This window comes from Anas acuta, chromosome 7, assembly GCF_963932015.1.
Source record: "Anas acuta chromosome 7, bAnaAcu1.1, whole genome shotgun sequence".
In the NCBI taxonomy this organism is placed as follows: Eukaryota; Metazoa; Chordata; class Aves; order Anseriformes; family Anatidae; genus Anas; species Anas acuta.
The window spans coordinates 28,299,779-28,326,951 of NC_088985.1; the positions used below are offsets into that span (position 1 = coordinate 28,299,779).

At 41.1% G+C, this 27,173-nt stretch overlaps 1 long non-coding RNA gene across 3 annotated transcripts in view; it reads left to right on the forward strand.

The window, feature by feature from the left end:
- LOC137859460 (uncharacterized) overlaps positions 1-26,068 on the forward strand; it is a 50,199-nt gene extending 24,131 nt beyond the window's left edge. For all 3 annotated transcript variants that reach the window (XR_011098300.1, XR_011098301.1, XR_011098302.1), the window contains one exon: positions 8,317-26,068. This is a non-coding gene — a long non-coding RNA (uncharacterized lncRNA). The remainder of the gene's footprint in view (positions 1-8,316) is intronic.
- The last annotated feature ends 1,105 nt before the right edge of the window (positions 26,069-27,173 follow it).

Here is a 27,173-nt window from a genome sequence, read left to right on the forward strand (position 1 = left end):
AGATTTAAGAGAGTGTTTTTTGTGTGGCAAGCTCTGGGGAGTCATGCTGCCTGTATTTAAGGTCTCTAGAGGTCCAAGTCCCTCAAGACTGCATGGAGGACAGTCCCAGACTGAGAGTCACAGTGATTCTATACCATAAGAAATTATGCTGCAAGAAGAGGAATGAATGTAACCACGATGCCCATTTGATGGCTTGCTCTGGAGCCCATTTGTGGTGGTTTTACCGTACTGGGCAGCTAAACCCCACAACCGCTCTCTCACTCCCCCTCCTTTAGATGAGGAGGGGGAGAAGTAAAGCAAAGAACAACTCACGGGTTGAGATAAGGATAATTTAATTAAAGGGAAAATAATTATAATAATAAAATAAAGACTACCGAACTAACAATTTAACTAAGGGGAAATAAAAAGGGAAAGGGGAAAGGGAGGGGAAAAAAGGAAAATAAAAAGAAGGGAGGAAAACAAACAAACAAAATAAATGAAGGCTATATGGAAGTGCAGAGGAAAGAAATTACTCTCTACTTCCCACAAATGAGCGATGATTGACCACGTCCTTGAAGCAAGGCCTCAACGCACGCAGCCGGTGTTCGAGAGGAGGACCGACGTCTTCCAAACGAGAGCCCACCCCTCCCCTCTTCTTCCTGTTTCCACCTTTTATTGCTGAGTGTGACATCACATGGTATGGAATATCCCTTTGATTGGTTTAGGCCAGCTGCCCTAGTGATGTTTCTCTCCTCAACTTTTGCCCACCCCCTAGGAGGGTTAGAGAAAGGCCTAATACTGTGCCACTGCTGCTCAGCAGCAGACACAACACTGGTGTGATAACACTGCTGTTCCAGCTACAAGTACAGCGTACGGCACTGTATGGGCTGCTGCTGGGAAAGTTAACATTCCAGCCAGACCCAATACAACCTCCACCCCTTATTCCATAACATTTGTGTCACACTCAGATCCCCATACTTTAGCATACAAGCATCCTCATCATTATTCCTTGTCCTTTAACAGGACAAGGATTTAATAGGACAAGATTAATAGGCAGGTGTATCTTCTCATTCCATAGGTCTTTCTTGGAAAACGTTCATAAGAGCTGTTGATGATTAGGTCTTCATCTGCCAAAGTGGCCACTCAAGGCAGGTGGAGTTGGATGTCTGGACGCGAGCACCAGCTTAGCTCAAGTTCTTGTTGCACTGCCCGGCTCCTTGCAATGATGACCTGTCGTTGATCCTACAGCATCTTCCTACAACATATAACTTAGATTACAGATTAGTTTTCTCTCAGTGTCAAATCTCCTTGAGGCACACACTTGATATCCCCATTCCTTTGCATGACCCACCAGGTATACCCTGGTCCTTGGGCGAAGACAATCCCACGAGTGGGTTTGCCTTTTCCCGAGGCAGGAGCAACCCACACTGCCTTCCCCATCCACCTTCCTACATGCACTACGGGAACTTTAGCTCCTTTCACAGTGTGTAGGGGTTTTGTTTCGGCAGGACCAGCACGGCTGTTAGACCCCCTATTGTTAACTAGCCAAGTGGCTTCTGGTAGATTTGTGTCCCATTGTTTCCATGTCCCAGCACCTAATGCTCGTAACATAGTCTTTAACAGTCCATTGTACCTCTCAACCTTCCCAGAGGCTTGTGGGTGATAAGGGATGTGGTATACCCACTCAATACCATGCCTCTTTGCCCAGGAGGTAACAAGATTGTTTCGGAAATGAGTCCCATTGTCAGACTCAATTCTCTCTGGTGTACCATGACGCCACAATACTTGTCTTTCCAGGCCCAAGATAGTATTTCGGGCCGTGGCATGGTTTACAGGGTATGTTTCCAACCACCCAGTAGTTGCTTCTACCATGGTGAGTATGTACCGTTTGCCTTGGCGGGTTTTTGGAAGTGGTCCAATATAGTCAATTTGCCAGGCCTCACCATATTGAAACCCTAGCCATCTCCCCCTGTTCCAGGGAGATTTTACCTTCATGGCTTTCTTGATTGCAGCACAGGTCTCACACTCATGGGTAACCTGTGTGATGGCTTCAATGGTCAAGTCCACCCCTCGATCACGAGCCCATCTGTAAGTGGCATCCCTCCCCAGATGTCCTGATGTTTCATGGGCCCATCGAGCTACAAACAGCTCACCCTTACGTTCCCAGTCTAGGTCCACCTGAGCCACTTCAATTTTCGAAGCTCGATCCACTTCTTCGTTGTTCCGATGTTCTACAGTAGCGCGACTCTTGGGCATGTGGGCATCTACATGACGTACTTTAACATCCAGGTTTCCTACCCGGGCAGCAATATCTTGCCACAGGGTAGCAGCCCAGATAGGTTTACCTCTGCGCTGCCAGTTGCTCTCTTTCCATTGCTGCAGCCACCCCCACAGAGCATTTGCCACCATCCATGAGTCAGTATAAAGATACAATACTGGCCAATTTTCTCTTTCGGCGATATCTAGGGCTAGTTGTATGGCTTTTACTTCTGCATACTGACTCGACTCACCTTCCCCTTCCATGGCCTCCGCAACTCGTCGTATGGGATTCCACACAGCAGCTTTCCATTTCCGATGACTCCCTATCACACGGCAGGATCCGTCAGTAAACAACGCATACTGCTTTCTGTCCTCTGGCAACTCATTGTATGGTGGTGCCTCTTCAGCACGGGTTACCTCTTCTGTTGGTACTCCGAAATCTCTACCTTCCGGCCAGTCCATAATCTCTTCCAGGATTCCTGGGCGATTGGGTTTTCCCATTCGAGCCCGCTGTGTAATTAGTGCTATCCACTTACTCCATGTAGCATCAGTTGCATGGTGTGTAGTGGGAATTTTCTCTTTGAACATCCAATGTAACACAGGTAACCGTGGTGCCAAGAGGAGCTGTGCCTCTGTACCCACAACTTCTGAAGCAGCTCGAACACCCTCATATGCTGTGAGTATTTCTTTTTCAGTTGGGGTGTAATTGGCTTCTGATCCTCGATAGCCCCGACTCCAGAAGCCCAGAGGTCGGCCTCGAGTTTCTTCTGGGGTTTTCTGCCAAAGGCTCCAGGTGAGGCCATGCTCCCCAGCTGCAGTGTACAGTATATTTTGCACAGCTGGTCCAGTACGGACAGGCCCAAGGGCTACTGCACGAGCTATTTCTTGTTTGATTTGTTCAAATGCCTGTTGTTGCTCAGGGCCCCACTCGAAATAGTTTCTCTTTCGAGTCACTCGATATAGAGGATTCACAAGTTGACTATAGCCTGGCACATGCATTCTCCAGAATCCCACGAGGCCTAGGAAAGCTTGCGTTTCTTTTTTGCTAGTTGGCGGAGACATTGCTGTTATTTTATTGATCACATCCATTGGAATATGGCGACGTCCATCCTGCCATTTTACCCCCAAGAACTGGATTTCCTGTGCAGGCCCCTTGACCTTGCTCTGTTTAATGGCAAAACCAGCTTTCAGGAGAATTTGGATTATTTTCTTCCCTTTCTCGAAAACTTCTTCTGCTGTGTTGCCCCACACGAGGATGTCGTCAATGTACTGAAGGTGCTCAGGAGCTCCCCCTTGCTCCAGTGCAGACTGGATCAGTCCATGGCAAATGGTAGGGCTGTGTTTCCACCCCTGGGGCAGCCGATTCCAGGTGTATTGGATGCCCCTCCAAGTGAAAGCAAACTGCGGCCTGCATGCTGCTGCCAAAGGGATGGAGAAAAATGCATTAGCAATATCAATTGTGGCATACCACTTGGCTGCCTTTGACTCTAGTTCGTACTGAAGTTCCAGCATGTCCGGCACTGCAGCACTCAGTGGTGGCGTGACTTCATTCAGGCCGCGGTAGTCCACTGTTAGCCTCCACTCGCCATTAGACTTTCGTACTGGCCATATAGGACTATTAAAGGGTGAGCGAGTCTTGCTGATTACTCCCTGACTCTCCAGTCGGTGAATCAACTCATGGATGGGAATCAGGGAGTCTCGGTTGGTGCGATATTGCCGTCGGTGCACCGTTGTAGTAGCAATTGGTACCTGTTGTTCTTCAACCTTCAGCAATCCTACAACAGAAGGGTCTTCTGAAAGGCCAGGCAAGGTAGACAGCTGCCTAATCTTTTCTGTGCTCAAAGCAGCTATGCCAAAAGCCCACCGGTATCCTTTTGGATCCTTGAAGTACCCTCTCTTGAGATAGTCTATGCCAAGGATACATGGAGCCTCTGGGCCAGTCACAATGGGATGCTTTTGCCACTCATTCCCAGTTAGACTCACTTCAGCTTCCAGTACAGATAGTTGTTGGGATCCCCCTGTCACTCCGGAGATACAGGTGAGTTCTGTCCCTTGGTAGCCTGATGGCATTATGGTACATTGTGCGCCAGTGTCCACTAAAGCTTTGTATTCTTGTGGTTCTGATGTTCCAGGCCATCGGATCCACACAGTCCAATAAATCCGGTTATCCCTCTCCTCTACCTGGCCAGAGGCAGGGCCCCTCTAGTCCTGGCTGGAGCGTCTGCCACTTAATTCTTGCAAATGAGAGGTAGAGGTCTCTTCATCAGGGTCAAGAATAACATCAACTCTTCTACTGCCTCTGGGGTACTGCCCCATGGAAACTGGAGCAGCATTTCTCTTAGGAACCCCTCTTCTTGCTGCTGTATTTCCTTTCAGTTCACGTACCCGAGCAGCTAGGGTTGAAGTAGGTACACCATCCCATTTCCTCATATCTTCCCCATGGTCACGCAGAAAAAACCACAAGGTGCCACGTGGTGTACGTCTTGGGTACTCTCTCTCTTGAGTGCGCGAATGCTGATTCTTAGTGGCTGAAGTATCACTCTGTCCAAATGAGGGGGAATATACTCGTTCCACTCGTTCCACGAGCTTGTCAAGTCCTTTAGACAGTTTCTCCACAGCTGAGACACTGGACTGTAGCGGAGCAGAGAGATTGTCTTCATATTTTTGAAGCTGGCAGGACATATCATACAATGTTGGTCCCATCCCCTCATCCCAGTTAATTGATGCCAGGGTACTGGCATGTGCTGGTGGTGCACTCCGCACAAATCTACGCCACATGGATGTTGTGCACTGGACTTCATCGGGGTCTTGAGGTGTCTGGGCATTGTCCAAATCACTATAAATCATCTCCCGCACAGCTAATTCCCGCAGATGCTGGAGACCTTTATCTATAGTGGTCCACTTGCCGATTTGATATACAATATCTTCCTTATGGGGATATCTTTCTCTCACAGCCGCCAGGAGTCGTCTCCAGAGGCTGAGGGCCTGTGCTCCTCTCCCGATTACTTTGTCGATTACCCTTTCTCTAGAGAGGGATCCCAGCTGCTTGGCTTCATTGCCTTCTAATTGTAGGCTATTGGCCCCAGCATCCCAGCATCGAAGCAGCCAAGTGAGGATGTGTTCACCTGGGCGTCGACCATAATCCTTTCGTATTTCTCGCATCTCACTCAGGGATAAGGATCGAGTGATTTCTGATTCCTTTATGATTTCTGTCTCGTCTTCCCGCTGTTTTTGTGATGGCCCTGCTTTAGAGGTGCCTGCCATTTCCTCTTCTTCCTCCTCCTTAGGAGAGCCTTCTTCCCTTACTAAACGAGCTGATTTCCGTTTCCATTTTTTTGACTTGACTATGGGGGCGACTGATACCATAGTTGGTTGGTCTTTTGGGTCAGCCACATCGTGTGTTACTTGGTCATCATATTCAGAGACTTCCTCCCTCTCTTCAAGTTGCTGGATGATGTTAAACAGTGTTTGATAGGAATAAGCCAGGACCCAGCACAATGCTGCAAGCTGTCGTTCTCCGGCATTATCAGGGTCAGGACATACAACTCTCAAACATTCTACTAATTTTTTAGGATTTAGCACTTGCTCAGGGGTGAAGTTCAAAACTATTGGAGGAGACACTCGTGACAGGTATCTGCTAACATCATCCCACACACCTAGCCACTCACCACAAGACTGTTTCGGGACAGATTCCCAAGTAAGTTTTCTAAACAATCGACTAATCTTAGAGAGAAAATGAAACTGGTTGTTCAGAATTAGAAATAGCAATACATGGGTTACAGATGGATCTTCAAAATACTCCCAAACGGTTGTAATTAGCCCACTGTGAAAGGAGGGAAAGGTACCATTCTTAATATTATTAATAAACTGGTGTCCAGATGAGAAAAGGAAGGCAGTGTAGTTCTGAATATTCTCTGAAAGATAGTTTCCATGGGACCCAAATGATAACAGTGCAGAGCCTGAATTCCAGATTAAAACCAAGGTCAGTGCTTGGCAGCACAGCGAATTAAAAAAAGTGAACACAGATTGTAGCACTTTGTCGGATCGGATATATAGGAGAAAGGAGAATATGACACGGATTGCATGACATAGGAACAAAGCTATTATTATTAACAGGGCAATGTACATGGTTACTAGCAAGCAAGCGTGTTAGTTATATGCGTTTAATCAATTCTATTGTTATCTCAACCCTTCGTGCCCCACGTTGGGCGCCAAAAAGGACTGTGGTGGTTTTACCGTACTGGGCAGCTAAACCCCACAACCGCTCTCTCACTCCCCCTCCTTTAGATGAGGAGGGGGAGAAGTAAAGCAAAGAACAACTCACGGGTTGAGATAAGGATAATTTAATTAAAGGGAAAATAATTATAATAATAAAATAAAGACTACCGAACTAACAATTTAACTAAGGGGAAATAAAAAGGGAAAGGGGAAAGGGAGGGGAAAAAAGGAAAATAAAAAGAAGGGAGGAAAACAAACAAACAAAATAAATGAAGGCTATATGGAAGTGCAGAGGAAAGAAATTACTCTCTACTTCCCACAAATGAGCGATGATTGACCACGTCCTTGAAGCAAGGCCTCAACGCACGCAGCCGGTGTTCGAGAGGAGGACCGACGTCTTCCAAACGAGAGCCCACCCCTCCCCTCTTCTTCCTGTTTCCACCTTTTATTGCTGAGTGTGACATCACATGGTATGGAATATCCCTTTGATTGGTTTAGGCCAGCTGCCCTAGTGATGTTTCTCTCCTCAACTTTTGCCCACCCCCTAGGAGGGTTAGAGAAAGGCCTAATACTGTGCCACTGCTGCTCAGCAGCAGACACAACACTGGTGTGATAACACTGCTGTTCCAGCTACAAGTACAGCGTACGGCACTGTATGGGCTGCTGCTGGGAAAGTTAACATTCCAGCCAGACCCAATACACCATTAGATAAAACGATCTTTGGACTAGTTCCTCATCCAGACTTCCTTTAGCAGGATTATTATTGCACATCATGCAAGTGTTTGTATTTCTCTCTTTCTTCTAATCAAGAATTAAGCTTACAAACCAGAATTTAGTAGGATTTTGGACAACATGATCCATCCTAAGCAGCATGTCTTTACACAAGGAAGTTTCAAATACTACTTTACTACTTTCAGCCACAAAAATAATAACTAAAAAAAATAGCTCCAGCCCTGTTTTTGTGTGTGGCCCACCAGTGTCATGGCAGAACATGGAGGCAGGAATGAACCGAGTGCATATCAGTGTTAGGCATGTTATATAGAGCTGGTGTATGATTGCTGGTGGAGAAAGAAAGTCAAATATGGCATTCATTACCTCATTCACAGCCTGATAAATCGGTCTCTGTCTTTATCCTCAACTATTTGGCTTTTGCCACCCCCAGTCCTCATGACTTCATCTTCATAATGAATAATTCAATAAATATTTTAAAAACTCTGGCTATTATTGACTGTTTAAATCTTCCTACTTTATGGTTTGTGGGGTTTTCAGGAATTGCTGACTGTCAGTTCTCTGTGGTAATTACAGGTTTCATATAGGGCACAGGGAAGAAAATAGTGTTTCTTGGTATAGCAAACAAACAATTAATTGAAACTGGTGTAACTGACAGACTGCAAAAAATATAATTTATATATAAATATATATATAATGTAACAGCAGTGGGTAGGAAAGGAGAAGAGACTAGTGAGTTCTTGAGGGACAGAAGCAGCAGAAAGAATGTAAAAGAAGAGGAATGCCAAAAGAATGTCATTATTGACATTCAATGGTGGAGAGATTGAGTGAGAGGCATTGAGGTAGACATGAAGGAATATGAGGATGGAGCAGCTATTGTTGGTACAGATTTGTGCAAAAAGAGAGAAATGCCAGGAAGGCTGGGAGGTGAACAAGGGCAAGAAGGCAGGGTTTGAATTTTAGCTTCAGGGAATAAGCAGTCAAAATGAGATATTCATGCTATGACTGAGGAAAAAATATCAACAGAGCAGGGGAGTATAAAGGACAAGCAAGAGAGCAGTTCTGAAACAAAGCAGTATTGAAGTTCACCTTGCCATCACCTAAAACATTTTTGCCCTTCTCTTATTGCAGGCAAATCAGGAAAATGAAGTGGTTGCCTCAGACCAACACTATGCATAAAGGAGAGTGACACTGCATCCCCTCAGTGCCTGCAGCATGCCAAGGCACAGGACAATGTAAAAAGACCTTATGCAGCACTGTGTAACACTCCAGTGTTCATGAGTCTTGAGACTTCTGCTGTAGTCCTGTGAAATGCTCTTGCTTTCCTTGCCCACTTCCTCATTACATAGCTTTGAGCAAAAGGAATCAACTTTCTGTTTACATAGCTAGTAAAGATGGTTTCTAAATAGTTTCCAATGCCTGATAGATTTGTCATTTCAAGGACATCACAATGCGCTGTTCCAAAAGTAACAAGCAGTTTAAAAGACAGAAAGGAACTTGGGAATAGGTCCCTTTCCAAGAAACTTTCTAGGGCATTGCACATTCTCCTAGTTAATAATAACCTTCGCCATTCTCTACAGTGGTAAGGGATTCTTATATGGGAACAGAAGATAGGTTAGGATTGGAACTGTTCAGAAAAAAAAAAAAAAAAAGAAGAAAGAAAGTGTAGATGTTTCCTCCTCTTATTTTCTTTTTCCTCTCTATTTGACTTTCATTTGTGTAAATATTGGTTAAACTGAATGGCAGATAGAAAGGTTTCTCATTGTGGTGCCAGGAGATATCGATGAATTTCTAATCCTATCTTATATGTATCCTTCAAGTGCGGTGAATGTGCCACTTATTTCCCATTATGTAATGGGATATTTTGATATTAAAAATGTTTTAAAATACTATTTTTACTTTTTAAAGATAATTTGTAAAAGCCAAGATAAATTGAAAAGAAAATATTGCAAGAAAATCCTGAAAGAGGATATATGGAACAGTACAAAGAAAAAGAGAAGGATGATCACAGATATCAAATGGTTTCTTTATACAGAGATATTAAATAGACTTGATCTCTTCAGCTGGAGAAAAAAGCTGCTTTTACTCCAGGCTGAAGGCAAGGCAAAAGGAGAGATGGTCTTGATGTAAATTGAACAGGTTTGGTGGAAGAAAGTTTTAACTACAACTATTAAACATGACAGAACAAACGAATCTTCCAATACAGAAAGTCTCCAAGTCTACATGGGAAACTGAAACAATATACTATTGGAAAGATGTCCCTACACATTTCTTGTCTGATTCCTCCCTAGGTTTCTGCTCCCTACTACACCTACAGGACTCTGACTGGAGTGACTCTTGATCTGATAGGGTACAGGTGCTGTTACAGTCCTCAACTTTTCATCTCACCCACATTCCTCCTCCATGCAACACAACTCTCTGGAAGTTAGAACACAAACAATGGAGTTAAAGCAGATTACATGTGTGAAAATGAAGGGAAACAGCACATTTTTCTGGGATTTGCAGATGCTGTGACAGGCTGCCTTAGTTAGGAAACGTCAGAAGTGTAATCGTATTAATAGAATCATTTTCTTATGCATGTGGAAATGGAGATGATGTATCATTTACAAGTGAATGAAGACTCAGTGTTGGTAACTGCTGGACTGCATAATATGGCCACAAACTGCTTCCATAATAATGAGTCCAGGAAATTATTGCACAGCTGTAACACAAGTGTAGAGGAGATTAGTAGAGACTTTCAATGGATTTTTAGGTTCTCCCTTTTTAAAAATACCTTTCATCCTCAATGCAGCCTGATTGCGTATGGTAGCCGGCATGAAGGCAAGCAGCAACTGCAGCAAAGTTTTGCAGAGAAAACGTGAACATATGTGGATGTGCTGACATTGTAGCTCCAGGATGTAAAGAACTTCCAGAAGCTCAATTGCATGAAGAATGACAGGATCATCATGATTTAGGCTTTACTCAAACAGAGTAGGAAATCTTCAGAAGAAATTATTTTCTCCCTGACCTATTTACTACAATATTTTTCTCATTCCCTTGGCTGTTGCAATTAGAGTTTGATTATAAGCAGACACAACGAGTCTGTGCAGTCATTTATTCTGCTGTGATGGCTTGTGCTGTGTTTCTCTTACCTTCAGGTGGAGAAGCTAGCAGAAGGAAGCAGATGGCCTGGGACACCAGTCCCAATTGATTGGGAAAATGACATTGGGAAGGGATATGTCAGGTAGATCTGCTTTTATCTAGAAAATTTTATTTCCCTGCTTACTCAAAGCAAAAAAATTACTTCCCAAGACACATTTTCATTCATATGCAGTCTCCCCCCAACAAATAACTGAACTCTGGTCCAGGCTGAAGCAGTAGGTCCTCGGAGCCTTGTGAACTCTCTGGAATTTATTCTTAGATGTTTACAAGGACAGGAGACGTTAATAGGAGAGGCACACAAGATCCCATGCGATGTTTACAGGAAGAAGAAAAGAGGGTGTCATTATGAAGAGGTCCAAGCTTTGATATGCATTATGACCAGCTCTTCTAACCTACCAACACACATGAATAAAACCCATATAAAAATTCCACAATACAGCTTTAGTGATAGGATCTATACTACTTTGGTCATATCCTCAGCTGATATTAATGAAAACTGAATAGAGGATATACTCCAGCTGTGCAGATTTACTCTGGTGGAAGATTCAGGCCTCCGTATTTTGCTTGGCTTTGGGTTATGACATGTTAGATTTATTGCCTCATTTGCTACAGTAAATGAGAGTCTCTGGGCTGAGACACATTCTATAGCAGCGTGGTGAATGGACTGGCTGAGGAGCAGGACAGGAATAAAGAGAGAACATTTGTTCTGAAATACAGAACCCAGTCCTGATTTCTCTCCTAGTCCATCATTACTGCTTTCCACATTGAGTGAAGATAATCTGCTTTGAGACTTGAAATGAGCAAAGGCATTTTTTTCCTAAATGAAAAGTGTTGTAGTGAAACAGATTTGACAGTCCATAGAATTCACTATAGATCTTTGTTGAAGTGGAAAGGGATTACCTAATTTCTGTGCTAAGAACTGATGTTTAAAGTGTGCAATGGAATACACAGATAGTTGTGTAGGGCATGACAGTGTTTTGTTTTACACTTACCTGCTGTCTTGTATGGAGATCGGCAGACATCAGCTGGCAATCATGAGAATTTGGGGAACTTGTGCCAGAGAGTGTAGGCTCCTGCAATAACAGTAAAATCATACTTATGATTTTAAGTACGTGATAAATGAGTAAATATAGACAGATGAGACATGATGACTTTGTATATGACAATAATATAAAGCCGGTGAATGTGGTGATTGCATGTAACAAATGAGAGAAAAAAAATTATCTTTTGATTTCTGACTCAGACCTTACATTTTCTTGGAATTTGACTAAAAACGGCCACTTCAGTAAGGATGAAATCTGCTTCACAACAAAATTCAGAGACTAAGTTTTACAGAAGATTTTAGAGCATCTACAGTCGGGCAACTTTTTACCTTTTTAAGTATAAAGCTCCTGGTACCATAAAATACAATGTCCTGGTATTTACAGTTGATGTGACAAACTGTTTTAGGGTATATGTTAAAGCCCTTCATCAAAGCTGTCTTCACATGTTTACTTACAGTCATAAAGAACAATGTTTGGAAATAGATCCTGCTCAGTTCTCCCTAGAAAGGACAGTTTGTTCGGTATAATACTTGATGTTAGTGGTGGGATCTGGTTTTGGATTATCAGCTTGTAATTAAGGGAGCTGTTAATGCTGAGAAGGAATTTTGAGCTCAATCTATAATCCATTATCAGTTTTAATGGACAAAAATGTGCTCAGCGGAAGAGAGAATATAAGCTGTCATGGTGTCAGATGCTTCACTGAGGTGAGAGTGTGCGGGCTAAGTCCATGGAACAGCACTGACACAGAGGAGCTGGAGACCTGGCGTAGCACTGACAGATGAGCTCTTAAACTCTTCAGAGCAGCAGCATAATTTTTGGCTTTCTTCTACTGTGAGTCTTCTCCACTGTTTCTAGTGGTTAATAGAAAATATCCTCAGTCAATATATGGGGTTCACAGTCTCTCAGTGTAAGTGATCCAGGCATCCCTATGAGGGCCTCTGAGGCAAGATAATCTCACGCATCACCACTTCCAGGTTGGACAGCAGCTTCATACCTGCTAATTAATGCCTGGAGTGTGGCAAAGCCCAAGGAGGCTCCTTTGCTGACCGAAGGGATGGGAGTATAGCTCAGTGATTATCGATAATGAGGCAACTATTAACAAAGCATGGGAAAAAAACACAGGGAAGTCAGGTAGCCATCACTACCCTGACACTGAGGAAGCCTAATCAATTGATGAGAAAGATCACTTGTTTGCTAATTGCAATTAGTTGAACAAACGCTGAGCAGGGTGACTTCCCTGATGGCTGGGAGACTACACTGTGGAGCCCATCCATCTCAGAAGAAGTTAATTAACTTTACTGCCTGTTCCTTCACATTCAAGGAGGAAATGAGTCCTGTTCTGTCTGTGTAACCTTTTACCTTTATTTATTTATTTTGCCATTACTTCAGTGATTCAGTTGACACTCTCTACCTTGCTTGCTGCATAATCACCTCTCAGATATAGTCATTACATATTCCATGGGATTCAAAGGCCCTGTTTGCCTCCTTTGCTGTCCCAGGAACCGAGATGACTTTTCTCACCTTTTCCCACAGACAGTATGTGGAAGGAAAACACCATTGCCTACTGCTGGTGCTCAATGAAAATGTGTGCATGAGTTTATCTTAAGGATTTTGCAGGGAGACAGACACTGTGGACATAATTTTTCATTTTCTAAAGGAAGAATTGCTCAGCCTTTTCAAAATATTACAAAGAAAATAATTTTAAATCACCAAGAAATTAACCAAATTGCTTTTCCTGTGACTTTTTTTTTTTCCTCCCCATTTTGCCCCTGCATGTTTTCTAGTCCTTCTGTTGATCTGTGGCTTTTCAAAGCCTTTGTATTTTTCAAACAGAACCACTAATTGCACCTTACGTTTGGCCTTTCATAGCTAGCTAAATTTTTTGAATTTACAAATTGTGCAGAGAACAGTATTTCTATTTCAGCTATGCATTCTGCTCTTATGAGTTGAGAAAAATGACAAAGAAAAAATCAAAATGCTGAAATAATTATTTCCAACCAAAACTGGATGGAATAAATATTAGTAATCAGTTTTAAGGGAAAATAAATCATTTACTCATTTCTAAAAAAACTATTTACCAAATATAACTTTCATCTTTCTGCAATCTGCTTAAAAGCAACAGTTTCTTTCTCTCTCTCTTTCTTTCTTTTTCCTTTCCTAGGAGGAGTGACCAAAATATAAAATATACTACTCCCATTAGCCTGATAGTATACCAGCCTTGGAGAAGAAAACCCAGGGGGCAGAAGCCCAGGCCTGTCTCACGGTTCATCTCAGGCACTTCTGTTAATACCGGTTCTTTCTAGCAGGGTTCCTGTTTAACACTGGAGTGGGTTGTCTGGAGACGCGTGAAGTCTCTATCTTTGGAGATACTCAAGGACTGACAGGACAGAGTCCTGAGCAGCCTGCTGTAGCTGATGCTGCTCTGACTGGGGCTGGAGTAGATGATTTCCAGAGGTGCCTGCTAGCCTCAGCTATTCAGCAAGCACGTTGCAGAGGCAGCATTTGCTAAGGTGGAGCATCACAAATGTGAGAACAGTTGGGCCTCCACTGTGTGGAAGGGCAGAGAGCTGGACCTGCATTTCTAGGCAACTAGACCATCAGGGCTCCCTCCTCCTGGCTGGCCCTGGCTGCTTTGCATGGACCGATGTCCTACTCTCAGTACCGGAGCATTATAATTCACAGACTGTGCCTGCTGCCAAACCTCTGCTGCCCTGAAAGGCTGTTTGTACCCAGTAGAACTGAAAAGAAATCACTCCACTACAAATACATTAAGCACATGAACAGCTCTGACAAGAGGTAGAGCAATAATTTGTTTGGTAAGCTGGCTTATGCTTTATTGATTTCATTTACTGGCTGTCCAACAGCTCCATCAGGCGCTTTTTCAGCAGCCAGATGTAGAGACATGACCTCCAGTCTAGAGTCAAGTCCAAAGGTCCTCCCCAATTCTTCCCTACAGTGGTAAAATGAAAATCTCCTCAAGCAAGCAGAGGTGTCCTGCCACAGTCACTTACGGTATGTGCTGTGCAAACTAAACATTAACATCATTTCAGCAGAAGCAGCTCGGTGCAGCTGTGCCAAGCTTTAGCAGGTTAATGTGCTTTGGACATGTCTAAAGTGCTTAACAGTTTGATGTGGCAAGGCCAGAAAATACAATTTTAATCAAATCTGAGCATTGTTCTCTCTCCAGGTATAAAAGCTTCATGAATGCAACAACCTGTAATACCTCACATTCATTTTTTTTTCATGCAAGTTGAATACAAATTGTAGCATGTCTTTAACAGCACTGATGTGGTAATAGAGACAGACTGCAAATTTACCAGTGAAATACTGAAGAGGACATTTTGTCTTAATGACTTTGCAAAGTGGGAGAAACAAGTCATCAGAAGTCTACTTTTCTAAAGGGAAGCCTGAAAAAAGCAATTCAATGTTGGCCACACATGTATAAAGCAATTATGGTAAATAAGCCATAATACAGAGAAATGTTAATCTATTTTGTGAGAGATAAGGCAAAGGTTGGCTGGCTTCTACGGGCTCAGCATTGCATTGCAACCTACACACTCAAAATGTATTGTACATAATAAATGGAGTGGGAATAGCTGATGAATATCACAAAACGGAGACACAGAGAGCTTTGCTGCACCACTGGATAATGTTTGGGTATTTGTTAGTGACAGATGGTAGGCTTTTTCATCCGTATCTGTGTGCCCTGGATGGAGGATTGTTTGATGACACATGAACAGTTACTGTCACTCTCTTCTTTGTCATCTTGCAGCATTCTTACAGCTTTGAGGGCCTTATGTGTTTAATCATTTATGCAGGGATTTTATGAGGCAGGTGCTTAAGAGTGTGGTAGGAGGGAAGATAAAACAAATAAATTAAAGTCAGTTCCAGTTACTCTTAATCCCAGCAAAGGCACAGACTGACATCACTTAACTGCTCCTAAATGGCCTGGGTCTTGTGTTACCGTTGGAGCTGACGACAATTGTGGTGTTAACTGATAGCATGCAGAGGCCAAATAAAGGAACACACCAACATAAAACCATGTATGGCCAAATTCCCTCCTCTGTGGATGCCAGTGGGAAGGCACAACATGCATTGAATACCAGAAAAATAATTATGAGCTGAAATACCCTTCAGACCAGTCTTACATTGTTCTGATGCCCAGACCAGATGTTGCAAGAGGCTGGAGGTGACTGAAGGTGACTGGAGGTCTCTCCTCATAATGGTTTAGCTCCAAGAGGCGTGCACCCCACCAAGGGCACTCTGGTAGCAGGGTACTCGTGGGGCTGAATCCACACTGGTCTCAGCCCCTTTATCTTGGCTGGTGGCTCCAGCTTGTTGCTGAGAAGCCTACTTAACACTTCTTCAGTTGCATTTTAATAGAGAGAGAGAGGAAAAACAAATTTAAAACAAAAACAAAAAACAGCCCAAGAAAGGTAAGCACTTCTGTATGGGAGAAGATCCAAGTCCTTACTATTGCACAGCTCTATCATCCCTTCACAGGTAACTGCACTCTGTCCCTCTGCATGTGGTCTATTGCATTTTCGCCTGAAGGCAAATCAATGCAGCAGGAGAGCTGCCCCATCGAGTCCTTCAAGTGCTTCAGCCGCCAAGAAGCACAAGGCTGTCCTCTCTGCAGAAGCCTGAGATAAAACAATTCGAACTTTGATTAGTTGAGGCTAAAGCCCAAGTTAACGAGTATTAGACAATGTTTCTTTTAGACCTGCAGTTTTTGCCTACCCATTTGTCAGTATGTCTTTGTATATTCCCAGAGGAATTTGGTCTTATTTGATGAAATATCTCATGGCTGGACTGTCTCCAAACATCAACTGTAAGCCTGATTAATTATCAAGGAGATCATCACAATTCATAATAAGTTGTGTGCTAATTACATGTACCCTATGAGTATTTTCCTCTCATTTGTCTTGTGAGTGCTCATTTTGCAGATTAATAATGAACATGACAAATGCAGTGAAACCAGTGTTGTGGACTATCAAATTAAGGCATGGGGGGATTGTGCTCTTAATTAAAACTACTATTTGCTCGGAATTACAAATGGTACTACTCATCTTGCTTCCAGAAAAGGCTATTTATTAAAAATGCAATATTCCCAGGAGAAAAGGCACTGAGGCACTCTTAATACCAAAAGAATCACTTAGTATTGAAAACTCTTTCATATCCACACTGAGTTGAATAGTTTATGAAAAATATCAGCTTGTTAGACTCGAAGTTCATTTCTCTCTCTCTCTCTTTCATGTAGGCAAGTATAAATAAGCATTTGTCTTTTGTTTGATCCAAAAAACTCAAGTCTGTGGGTTTCTCTCCCCAGTTGGGCTTGGCCTAGAGTTTCTCACTAAATCTGTCAGTGAGCCTCACAATAACTTTTTGTAGTCAAGAGGTACAATAAAGGTGGTTGTGAATGGTCATCTGTCAGAAGTAACTGTTTTGGTCACTGACAGCTTCATGGGCTACATGAAACTCTGCAGTCTGGAAGTGAAAAATGGTTTACTTACATTTTCAAAAGAGACTCTCACAGGCTAAAAACCCAGTATTTTTGGTTTTGAGACAAAAAAAGATGTGGATTAGCAATGTGTGCCGTGACATCTTTGGATTTTAAGCTAGAGGCTAGTGCTGGAGCAGCCAATGTTTCAGAGAAATAAGTTCTTTCTTTTGGGCATCAAAATTCAGCTGGCTGTGGGGTTTATAGTTTGCTTGGGAATGGATTCCTTTTGGTTAGATGGAGGTGTATTAGCAATTAGATTTTGTAGTGATAACTTTATGTCAGAAACCTATAAATCCTATAATTTCTATTTAAAATCCCACTACTCTTAAATTCCTTTCTATACTGCTTTCCTGATCACCATTTCCTTCATTCTTTATAATAGCTTAGCTAAATTTCTAATGAATGTTCTGGTTTCAGTAAAGTATCTTGTGTTCTTCTAAAAAGCCTCACATTAAATTGCTATAGAGCCGTGTTTCCCTGGCAATCCCCCCTCCTCCAGTAAGCTAACTAACCTTAGTGCTAAAATCAAAAAAATATTTTCAACAAGGAATGATTTCTCTCTTGCTCAAAACTCTGGGATTTCAGAAATAGGGAAGATGAAGATGGTCTTTTGTGGAATGGCTCTAAAAAGCATCCTCTCCTCTTTTTAGCCCTTTTCATACCCCAAAAGAGCTAATTACAACCCATATAATTACTTGCTTATTAGTTCATGACTCTGTGACTCAGGTGCCATCTCCCATTAGTCAGCATGACCTCCCATGCATTTACATCACAATGGCATGAAATTGTAATTGCAAGCAATTTAAAAGTCATAGGGCTTCTCTCTTGAAACAACAGTTTTGCCCATCAAAGTGACTTTCATTCAGTTAGTCAAAACATATAGTAACAAACTGAGTGGAAGGTACCCTACTATCTGATTACCAAAACACATGTAACTTTTATAGAAAACGTAGGCCGTTCAGATATCTTAATACTCTAGAAACCTCCAGATATGTTATTTTTTGGGGCCACCACCTTTCTAAATATAGATTCTTTAACTAATGCAAGTATATTTGCTAAAATGAAAACCTTTCCACAGAAAACAACATTTGGTTCATGTCACCATCTATTCATTCATTAGGTGACCCAACCAAACCATCCATTCTCTACTAGATCTTTCAGTGCTGATCAACTCTGCTGCTAGTGGCTGACTGGCTTCAGGACCTGCCCTTCTTACAGTGCTTTTCTGTATGTCTGCTTTCCCACTTCATTTCTGCAAAGCAGAGGAGAAATTCTTAAAATTTGCAGAACTGCAACTGTCTAACATTGCTGCCAAATGTCTTTCTTTTCTTATGTCACCAATCTGAATACAGAATAAGCAGTGAGTTTGCTGACACATATACTTAAATCAGAATAATTTTTCTTTGCAGTATGTTTGTTTTTATGACCTTGCTTACATATTTATAGAACTCAGTTTTTCTGAGGGAGAGACTTGTTTATGTTTGCTCATGCAACAGCTGTACTTTGTCTTTTAAAAAGACAGTATAGTCCTTACCCCTGGCTATTTTTAAACTACCTAAGTCTCACTTGTCATCTAAAAATAAGTTTCTGATATCCACATGTAATATTCATATAAACATGATATGACCAAATATGGTTGCATAAAGGGGTTTATATCAGCCCTTTGGCTTCTTCTATAGTGCAATAATGTTTTTAAAATTAAAACACATCAAAATTATAAACATATCCTGTACTTCCTGTTTGCAAAACACCATGAACAGAATTTTGTGCTTTTTTGAAACAGTCTGAGCACACAGCCTTCTCCCAGCATTGTTCAAACAATAATGGTTTTAATTCCCTGAAAGGATCCATAGAATCATAGAATAACCCAATTTGGAAGGAATCCATAAGGAACATGAAGTCAAACACCTGGCTCCACATAGAACCACCCAGAAATCAAACCTTATGTCTGAGAACATTGGCCAATGCTTCTTGAACTCTCACAGGCTTCATACTATGACCACTTCCCTGGGGAGCCTATTCCAGTGCCTGGTTAATCATAACTTGTGTACAGCAAGAAAGTCCATTATTTTGAATTTTGAAGGGAAAAGTAATGTTGGAATGTAAAACGAAAATTCTGATCCTCACAAATAGTCATGAAAGATCATTAAAACATTATATATATTTTTTAATCATGCTTTCTAATCAGATTTTTTATTTTTTTTTCCTTTAAAGGCAATCCCAAAACATCTAGGCCATCTCACTCCCAAGGCTTTAAGCTTTCTTCTTCCTTATTGACCATAGCTAACTCCTGGAGAGCATTGTTCAGGTTGCCTGAACTGAATATGGGGCTCTACCACCAAGGAAGAAACCTCCTGCAGCCTGGGAGCCTTCAGATCTCTTGAGAATTTAGGGCTGTCAGGCTCAGAGGAGAGACTCTGGGTTCCTTGACTGATCTGACCCAAAGCAATCCCCATAAAGGAGCAGACACAGACTTTGGCTATGTAGACTTTCTTGAAATAAGCGTGCCAAGCTGGTTAAAAGAAAATGCCAAGGGTCAGTTAACATTCAGACAGATGAACTACATAGGCTTTGGAAAAGGGTTACATTTTGATTAACTTGGCATTTCTTTGACAAAAACAAACAGAAGAAAATACAGCAGAATGGAAAAGGTTTTCAAAGGACAAGTCCTTATCAAATCAGTATCTGTCACAGTTTAAAATAATGCCACAAGCAGTAGATTTAAGAGAGTCTGGCTTCTTACCAATTTGTGTCTCACAAATGATCACCTTTGTGACCTTAATCATTTAAAGTAAGGAATATGCTGGTGGTTGGAGCCTCTTTCTTACCTTTCCTTGGGCTATGCTTCTCACCAGTCTAGGAGACCTTTGAGACAACTGCCTTTCTTTAAAATCAATAGACTGTTTCAATCCAGTGTTACTGTGGAAAGACAGTCAGGCTGGGATTCACAAAGACACAAAGTGCAGCTCAGCATATTACCAAATCAGGCGGCCTTTGGTTATAGAGTCTACCATACAGACATTTACCAATACATACTTCCCTCCCCATTTACCTCCCTTCCTCCTCATGCTGTTCTTCTGTAGTTAGCTGGAAGCATCAAGTTCAGTGTGATGCACAAAACAATATTAAAATCAAATTAGCAAGAACATGGGGCCACCTAATATTTTAAGGCTTAATCATTAAGGCCCCTATGCAGCTGTTTAGCTTTAGAAGCAGTCAGAGCCTATTGATCTGATGAACTGAGTAGGAATATGTGTCATTGTTTTAAAAAAAGTTTCAAGAAATATTTCTGTATGACAGAGCGTAGATGGTAAAGCGATATTTTTAGTGTAATGTTTAAGTGCATTGCAAGTCTGATTGCATTCCTCCAGAAGAGAATGAGTCATTACACACAGATAATATATGCAATAAATTTAACTTGCTTTTCTGCTCATGCAATGCTATAAAGCAAAACAGAGTTTCCTAAGATGCTTTCTTCACTGGAGTTCATTCTTCACTGAGACCCTATTTATTTATTTTTTTTTTTTCGGTTTAGTATTTCTGTCACCCCTGTACCAAGATCCAGCTGTGTCTGGTTCTGACCCATCAGATGAGCTACAACATTAACGCAGTTCCCTTGTGTGATAAACATGCAGCACAGATTTCAGGTGGAGTACTGCATCCTGCAAAACTTTGAACTCCCCTTTGCATTATACATAAATTATGCACCTTTTAAAGCTTCTCTTTAGCTTCCCTTCCACTGTTTTCCTGTCTCTATTTGGGTTAGCACCCCCAGTGCTGCCTGTTAGGTCACTAACAGCTCTATCCCTCCAAACTTCCTCTGTCAGTGTTTTACGAGCATCTACAACAACAAAGTCCTGGCATCACAATTGTGTCCTACTGTAATAAATAATAAACGCTCCTTTGTTGTTCCTTTCTGCAAGCTGTGGATATGTCTGACATTTTCTTAAATATTCAATGTTTCACTTAGACAAACAAGAAAAGCTTCAAGGGCATTGTTATCTCATTGTCATGGAAAGGGTTCTGCCTGGATGACAATATGAAAGGCCATTGTATGACATGGCTTCCCACAAAACAGAGGAAACAAAGTTCTGTGGTTTCAGCTCAGCATGTGATTTTTTCAACAACATTAGAGGGCTTTCTGCAGCAGCAGTCTTCATAAGTGAAAATATATGCACACAATTATAAGAATACATTTTGAACTTCGTGGTGGGATGGATGACCTAGTATTAAAAGGCAGCACTTAAGCAAAAACTTTTGTAGTGGGATCTTTGTGATGTTTATTGAAATGTAAGCAAGTTTTTTCCTTAATTCATAGCAGAGATGGTTCTTGTGTGCAGCATGCTTTGTTGAAAAAATAAAGTCAAATTATATTTTCACATAGTTCAAAACTGAGCGGTTTAGATGCCAAATGATTTCATGCAATTCAAAACAGAGATCATCCCTATTGTTCTTGCTTACATTATCGTATGAACCCTGTTGTGATTATATAAGGTATTTTTAGTGTTCAGTCTAGCAATGGTATTGCAAGAAAAAAGCTTTATACAGACTGCATTATTCAGCTGGGATAAAGGGGCATAAAGAGTATTCAGAAAATCACTTGCTAGGGGAGCTGGGTAGAGATTCCCAGAGCAATGGATTATCTAAACGAACAACTTGTTTAGTAACCCCATAACATAAAAACTGTGGGACATGAAGACTTCACAGAAACAATGGTATCCAAAGATGGGAGAAAGGTTCATTCAGAAGCTACTGACAGTGATCTGTTATGGTGATTAATGATTTTTACATATATACAAATTTATATTGTAAGGAATCCTTACAATATAAAGGGTCAGAAGAAACCCTTTCATCACCATGCCTGTGTTCTGTAGGAACCTCCTACAGTGTCACCTGCAACTTATGTTTGACAGGAAAATTTTCCAAAAAGCTACTCTACATAGAAGTACATTAAGACCATTTTGCATTTTGCCTTTACCGATGACCTTAAATTTAGGATCTTGTATTTTAGATGTTTAAAAGTGTCCCAAAAGTGGAGCTTATACAGATTACAGAATGGGCTATTTTATGATGTTTATGACAGACATTCTTTTTTATTGAGTGTTCAGATCTTTACAGAAAAGTGACAAGAAAGGAAAGAAGCTTTGTGCAATGAGCACTGTATTTTTTTTTCTTTTAATTTATGATTGTGAATGCTTGTTAAATGTGGAAAAAAAGCTAGTAAGGTTTCTAACGTGATGGAAGGAAAGCTGGTATATGGGAAGACCTTTGCTGTGTCAGCTGTAGTGTTGCTCACCTGAGACAAAGAGAATAAAAACCTAGGGTCAATAAATTGACCTTGATTTTGTTCCAGTGATGAACTCATCACAGCCATTAATTTGACAATGTTCTAGTTCCTGCTTCTGATTGAAGGTTTTAGGTGGGACAGTGTCACAGGCCTTTGACAGTTGAAACATAGAGCATCTCAGCTACTGGGAGAAAAGCTTCTGCATTTCATTAAATGGCTTTGAAATCATAATGGAAAATTGAGCAGTATGAAGAGATTGCAAATGCCAGTGGAGGTATTTACACCAGGTTTCTAGGCTCCACTTTAAATTCAGCTTCTGGCCTACCAACATTTGGCATTTTCTTTGAGCAGCACAAATCTGAGAAGAGGAAAGGAATGTGAATGAGCCCATTAGCCCAAATCTCATAGATATTATGCTTTTGGGACTTCAGAAATTGACAGTATTTGTTGATAAAAAGCCTGAAAGATCAGCCAGCACAGTAAGTTACTGTTAAGAAACAGCTTATTTGGTTAATTTGCTGCAACTGAATTGCCTGTTGGAGTGTATGTGGATTTTATGCACATCTGCATAATTTTTTTTTCACTGCCCCATGCAATTTTAACTGAATATGCATGCCATTCCACACCCCTTGAATGGCATTCAATGCTCCTGAGTAATGAAACAACTATTTGCCTTTTCAGAGGCACAGCAGCAGGAAATATATTCTAAACTCATTTCATGTAGTTTGTGGAATTACTCAGGTCTCTTTCCAGCTGGAAGCTGGTTGGCAGGCACACAGCAGCTTCTAGCCTCTCTCATACACAGCCCTGTGCAGCTCATCTGAGTAGGCTATTAAATATGAAAAATCAACCTGTAAATGAGGATGGATTGGCTGCGGATGCTATTCAGTTTGTGCTGCCAGCACGCACTATGTGCCATCCCTGCAAGGGTCACAGCTCTCTGCCATAAAAGAGAATGATGCCTCGGAGAGGTCACAGCACAGGATACAGTGGAACATATGTGCTGGGTGATACTCCTCATTGACTGTCTTGTAGAGGTAAAAGCAAACAGTCTCCTGCCTTACAATAGGCATATGCCAAGCACAGATGACTCCAAGTCCTGCAGCTATGAGCTCCATAACACAATCTTTGCTTGGCCAAGAAGAGCTGAACACTTAGAGACAAGAAATGGAGGGACTCAGAGCATCAACTCGCCATGCTCCAAGAAGCTGCAGAGGTTGGATGTACAGATTGGTCCCAGGAAGCAATGTCAGCTTCAGTAGTACTTGCTGCTTCATTTCATCCTGTTGTCAGGGATTTCAATTCATCAGTGTTTCCCATGCCAGCACAGCCCTGTTTCCAGTTTGAGACCCACACAGTTCAAATATTTGGCTTTTGCACTTGGCTTGGTAGCCAGAAATTGGACACATGTATGTCATATTTTTCCTAGTTCCCCTAAACAGCAGCCAGGGAAATTCTATTATATTTATTGAGGAAAATTCCAATATAACCAAAATACAATGCACAGTGATTTTCTGTGCATTTCTTACAGTACTTAGTATCACATCAATCAACAAAAGCCATGGTATTTCACCTTATGTTGCAAAATAAGTTTGAAAATGTTCCCAAAGGGTTAATATTTTTATAGAAGTGTTTTGTTATAGAATTCAACTAGTCAACAAACTGCCTGTAGCCACCAAAACATCTGCTATAGATGCCCTGAGAGCCATCTATAAAGAGATAACATTCCCATCTGCAAGGTGTGGATTATAGACACTATTTATGTTAAAGCCATGCATTTAAAGACTAAAGAGACTAATCTTTACTTGGGAGCTACTGCACTGAGGTACAAGGAACAGTTGGTTCTCTGGTACAGAAAGGACACTACTCAACAACCCATGGACACGTTAGAAGAGCAGCACTTGGGAGAAAGAGGAACAGACTTTTTTTTGCTGTTTTAAGGGGTTGAATGCACATAGTATTCATCACCTAATATAGAATTTGCCTAGGATGACAAACTTTAACACAGCAACACCACTTCGCTTCTTAAGAAAAGCGTATCACACAGTCTCAAGTGACCACCCTAGTTTGGGTGCTTCTGCCAACACACGACATCTGCTCATAAACAACTCAATTTCTTGGCAAAGATAGTTTTGGCCTCACTGCAGATAACTCCTGTCACTGAGAAAAAAGGTGAGTTAGAACTAGAGTTCAACCTGTAATGTAAAATCTAAACCCAGGTTGTGATTATCCCAACTGAGATTGGGTTTTACAGTTAGTGACCACCTCTTACAACACAACTCTGGGCAAATGTGAATTTTGATTTATTTACTAATGGAAGGATGCAGGACATACCATGGTAACTGCAAATACCAAAGTATCTGAAGGCATTCTATGGGTCAGGGATAAGAAAAGAATCAATATATACAGCACTCAGAATGGCCATGAAATTTCCCTCCCTTAGACTCTGTTCCAGTTATGTCAGGAATAAAAATCAATATCTAAGTTGGTCTAAGTTTTGATTTGTACTTATTGAAATATATCACTATGTATTTTTTGGTTAAAGAAAGTTATTTTTTGAGGGGTGCAGGAGAGTGAGAGGGTGTTTGTAAGCAGCATTTCTGCCTTTAAACAAAAGCTATTTCTATGGGTAGGTTTTAGTGGATGAAATATACTTGTCTCATCTCTTAAATGGTTCATGTTGGAAACTTAGAAATGACTTTAATTCTTGGAATAAAAATTGGTAGAACATTCCTAATTCACTATTCAGGATAACATTTTTGAGTCACATTAAGAGCATTAGGCACCCACCATTCACAAGCCTTATGTACATCAGAGAGAAGGCCTATGTTTGGGTCTTCTTGCCTTGAAGAATTTAAAAGATAACTGTCCTTTGTTCTTCAATTCTTTTCAGCTCAGGTACTCAGCATTTGGGACGGATTCCCCCCCTCCCCCCCCCAGACACACACAATTGCACTGTGCTTAGGCTCACAACTTTCAGCAGAGTTGCTCTTGATTTATTCTGACATGATTGCATGGAAGGATCTGACTAAAGTCATTGTGTAGACACCCTTCATTATCATTAAGAGATCATGGTAATCTGTGGAGGTTCATGAGGACTGGAAGAAAGCAAACGTCACTCTTATAAAGAAGAGAAGGAAGGAAGATGCAAGGAACTACAGGCTGGAAAGGTGACAGGTACCTCTGGAAATGTGACAGGCAAAAATGATCAGAGAAAGCTATTTTCAAACATGTTAATTAGAAGGTGATTGAGAGTGGTCAACAAGCATTTGTAAAGTAACAACTTCTTACCTAACTAAACTTCTTACCTAACTTCTTAACTAACTCTGTGATTCTGTAAACTCGTGACTGAAGATGAAAACTGATCCAGCTCCTTTTACCTGACAGATTACAAGCTGCCTTTTACATGTATACCTCTCTACTTGGAAATTTAGTAACTAAATAAGTAACAGATGGACTACAGATTGCATTTAGTTATGTCTGCATTTAATTTATTAAATAACTCAATAAGAACTGTAATTAGAAGAACAACTCAAGGTTGTTCAGGTGCAGGCAGGAAAATGTAAACCTTTAGTTCAGAAAATAGCTCAAGAGCTTCCAGTTAGTACTTTCCTAACAGTCCAAGCTCAGTGACTGTCCTTGCTGGTATGGCCTCCAGTCTAATAAGACTGCATTAATCTATCGTCTAATAGGTCAAAGAAAAAAGGTAAACACAGGCTAATGGACTGTTCCAGAAATCAGTTTGTTGGTCTGTCAATTAGAACACATCAAGTTACTTGAAATTTCACTTCACATAGTATTGTCACAAAACAAGCAACCCCCCAAAATAAAAACAACCCCACCACACCTAATCACCACCACAAGTTGTGCTTCAACACATCCTCCTAAGCTACAAAAAAAAAAATAAAATGTGTCTGGACTACTTATCTGTTGATTTTTTTCTTCAGTTCTGATGATATTGTAATTGTGACTTCCTTTCAGCCACACTCTTTGCTTTTGTCAAGACTGTGTCATCAGGTTTCCAGAATATAGTCTATCTTTCTTGATGACGTGGGTGAAATAAACGGATATCCAGCACTGATTTCAAAGGAAACAGGACAAGGTCCCAACAGTAAGAAGTTAAAAGGGAACTAGCGAATTATGTGTTATATCATTGCTTGTATAATTTGCATTGAAAATGTGAGATATTAAACACACAAAAAAAGCAGCTGCCTGGCAGAGGATCTATTGCATGCTTGCTCTTAATACCCTGTGAATCAGAGTGCATATATTAATGTTCAGGAATTGAAACTCTCTTAATACCCTGGTGGGATTAGTTGGATTGCTGGTGGGTGAACGTGTATCAGTGTATGTGTATGTCTGAAACATTTCTTACTCACTTCCTTCTCTCAAACTCATCAGGGAATAACTTCTTCTCCTTCCATGTCTATCAGGTAGGACAAATATACTATTATCTTCCGTTTTATTACAAATAAAATAATTACCAAATTATTACCAAATTACAAATTACATTTATCTCTAAATAATAAAGAAAACCTAATGATGATTAATGATATTCGAAAGCTTGTATCATAAACCTGTTAAACATACTTGACACTGTATGTTCAGTTCTAATACTGCCCCCTGTATACCCTCACAAGACATTTTACTAAATATTTTTAATTTAGGGGGGTGGGGAAATAAAATGAAATGAAATAAAAAAATAAACAAGTGAACCATACTAGCTGCCCCAGGAAGAATAGTTACAGAAGTTCAACATGGTATATGAGCCCTGGCTTAAAAAGCTGGTGAGCATTCATTGTTTATTCCTTCTTTTTCAATAATATCCATCAATTTGCCAAAGAACTTTCCATTTATAGCATTCATCTGTTGTAGATATGGACCTCTGACTCATAATGGTCTTAATATGATTATTAGGATAACTGAATACTTTGGTTTGTGTTACATAAAGCCCTGAACTGTGCACTTAGTTAGATACCTTACTTAGACTGCTGTCAGAAGATGGGGTGAGGTG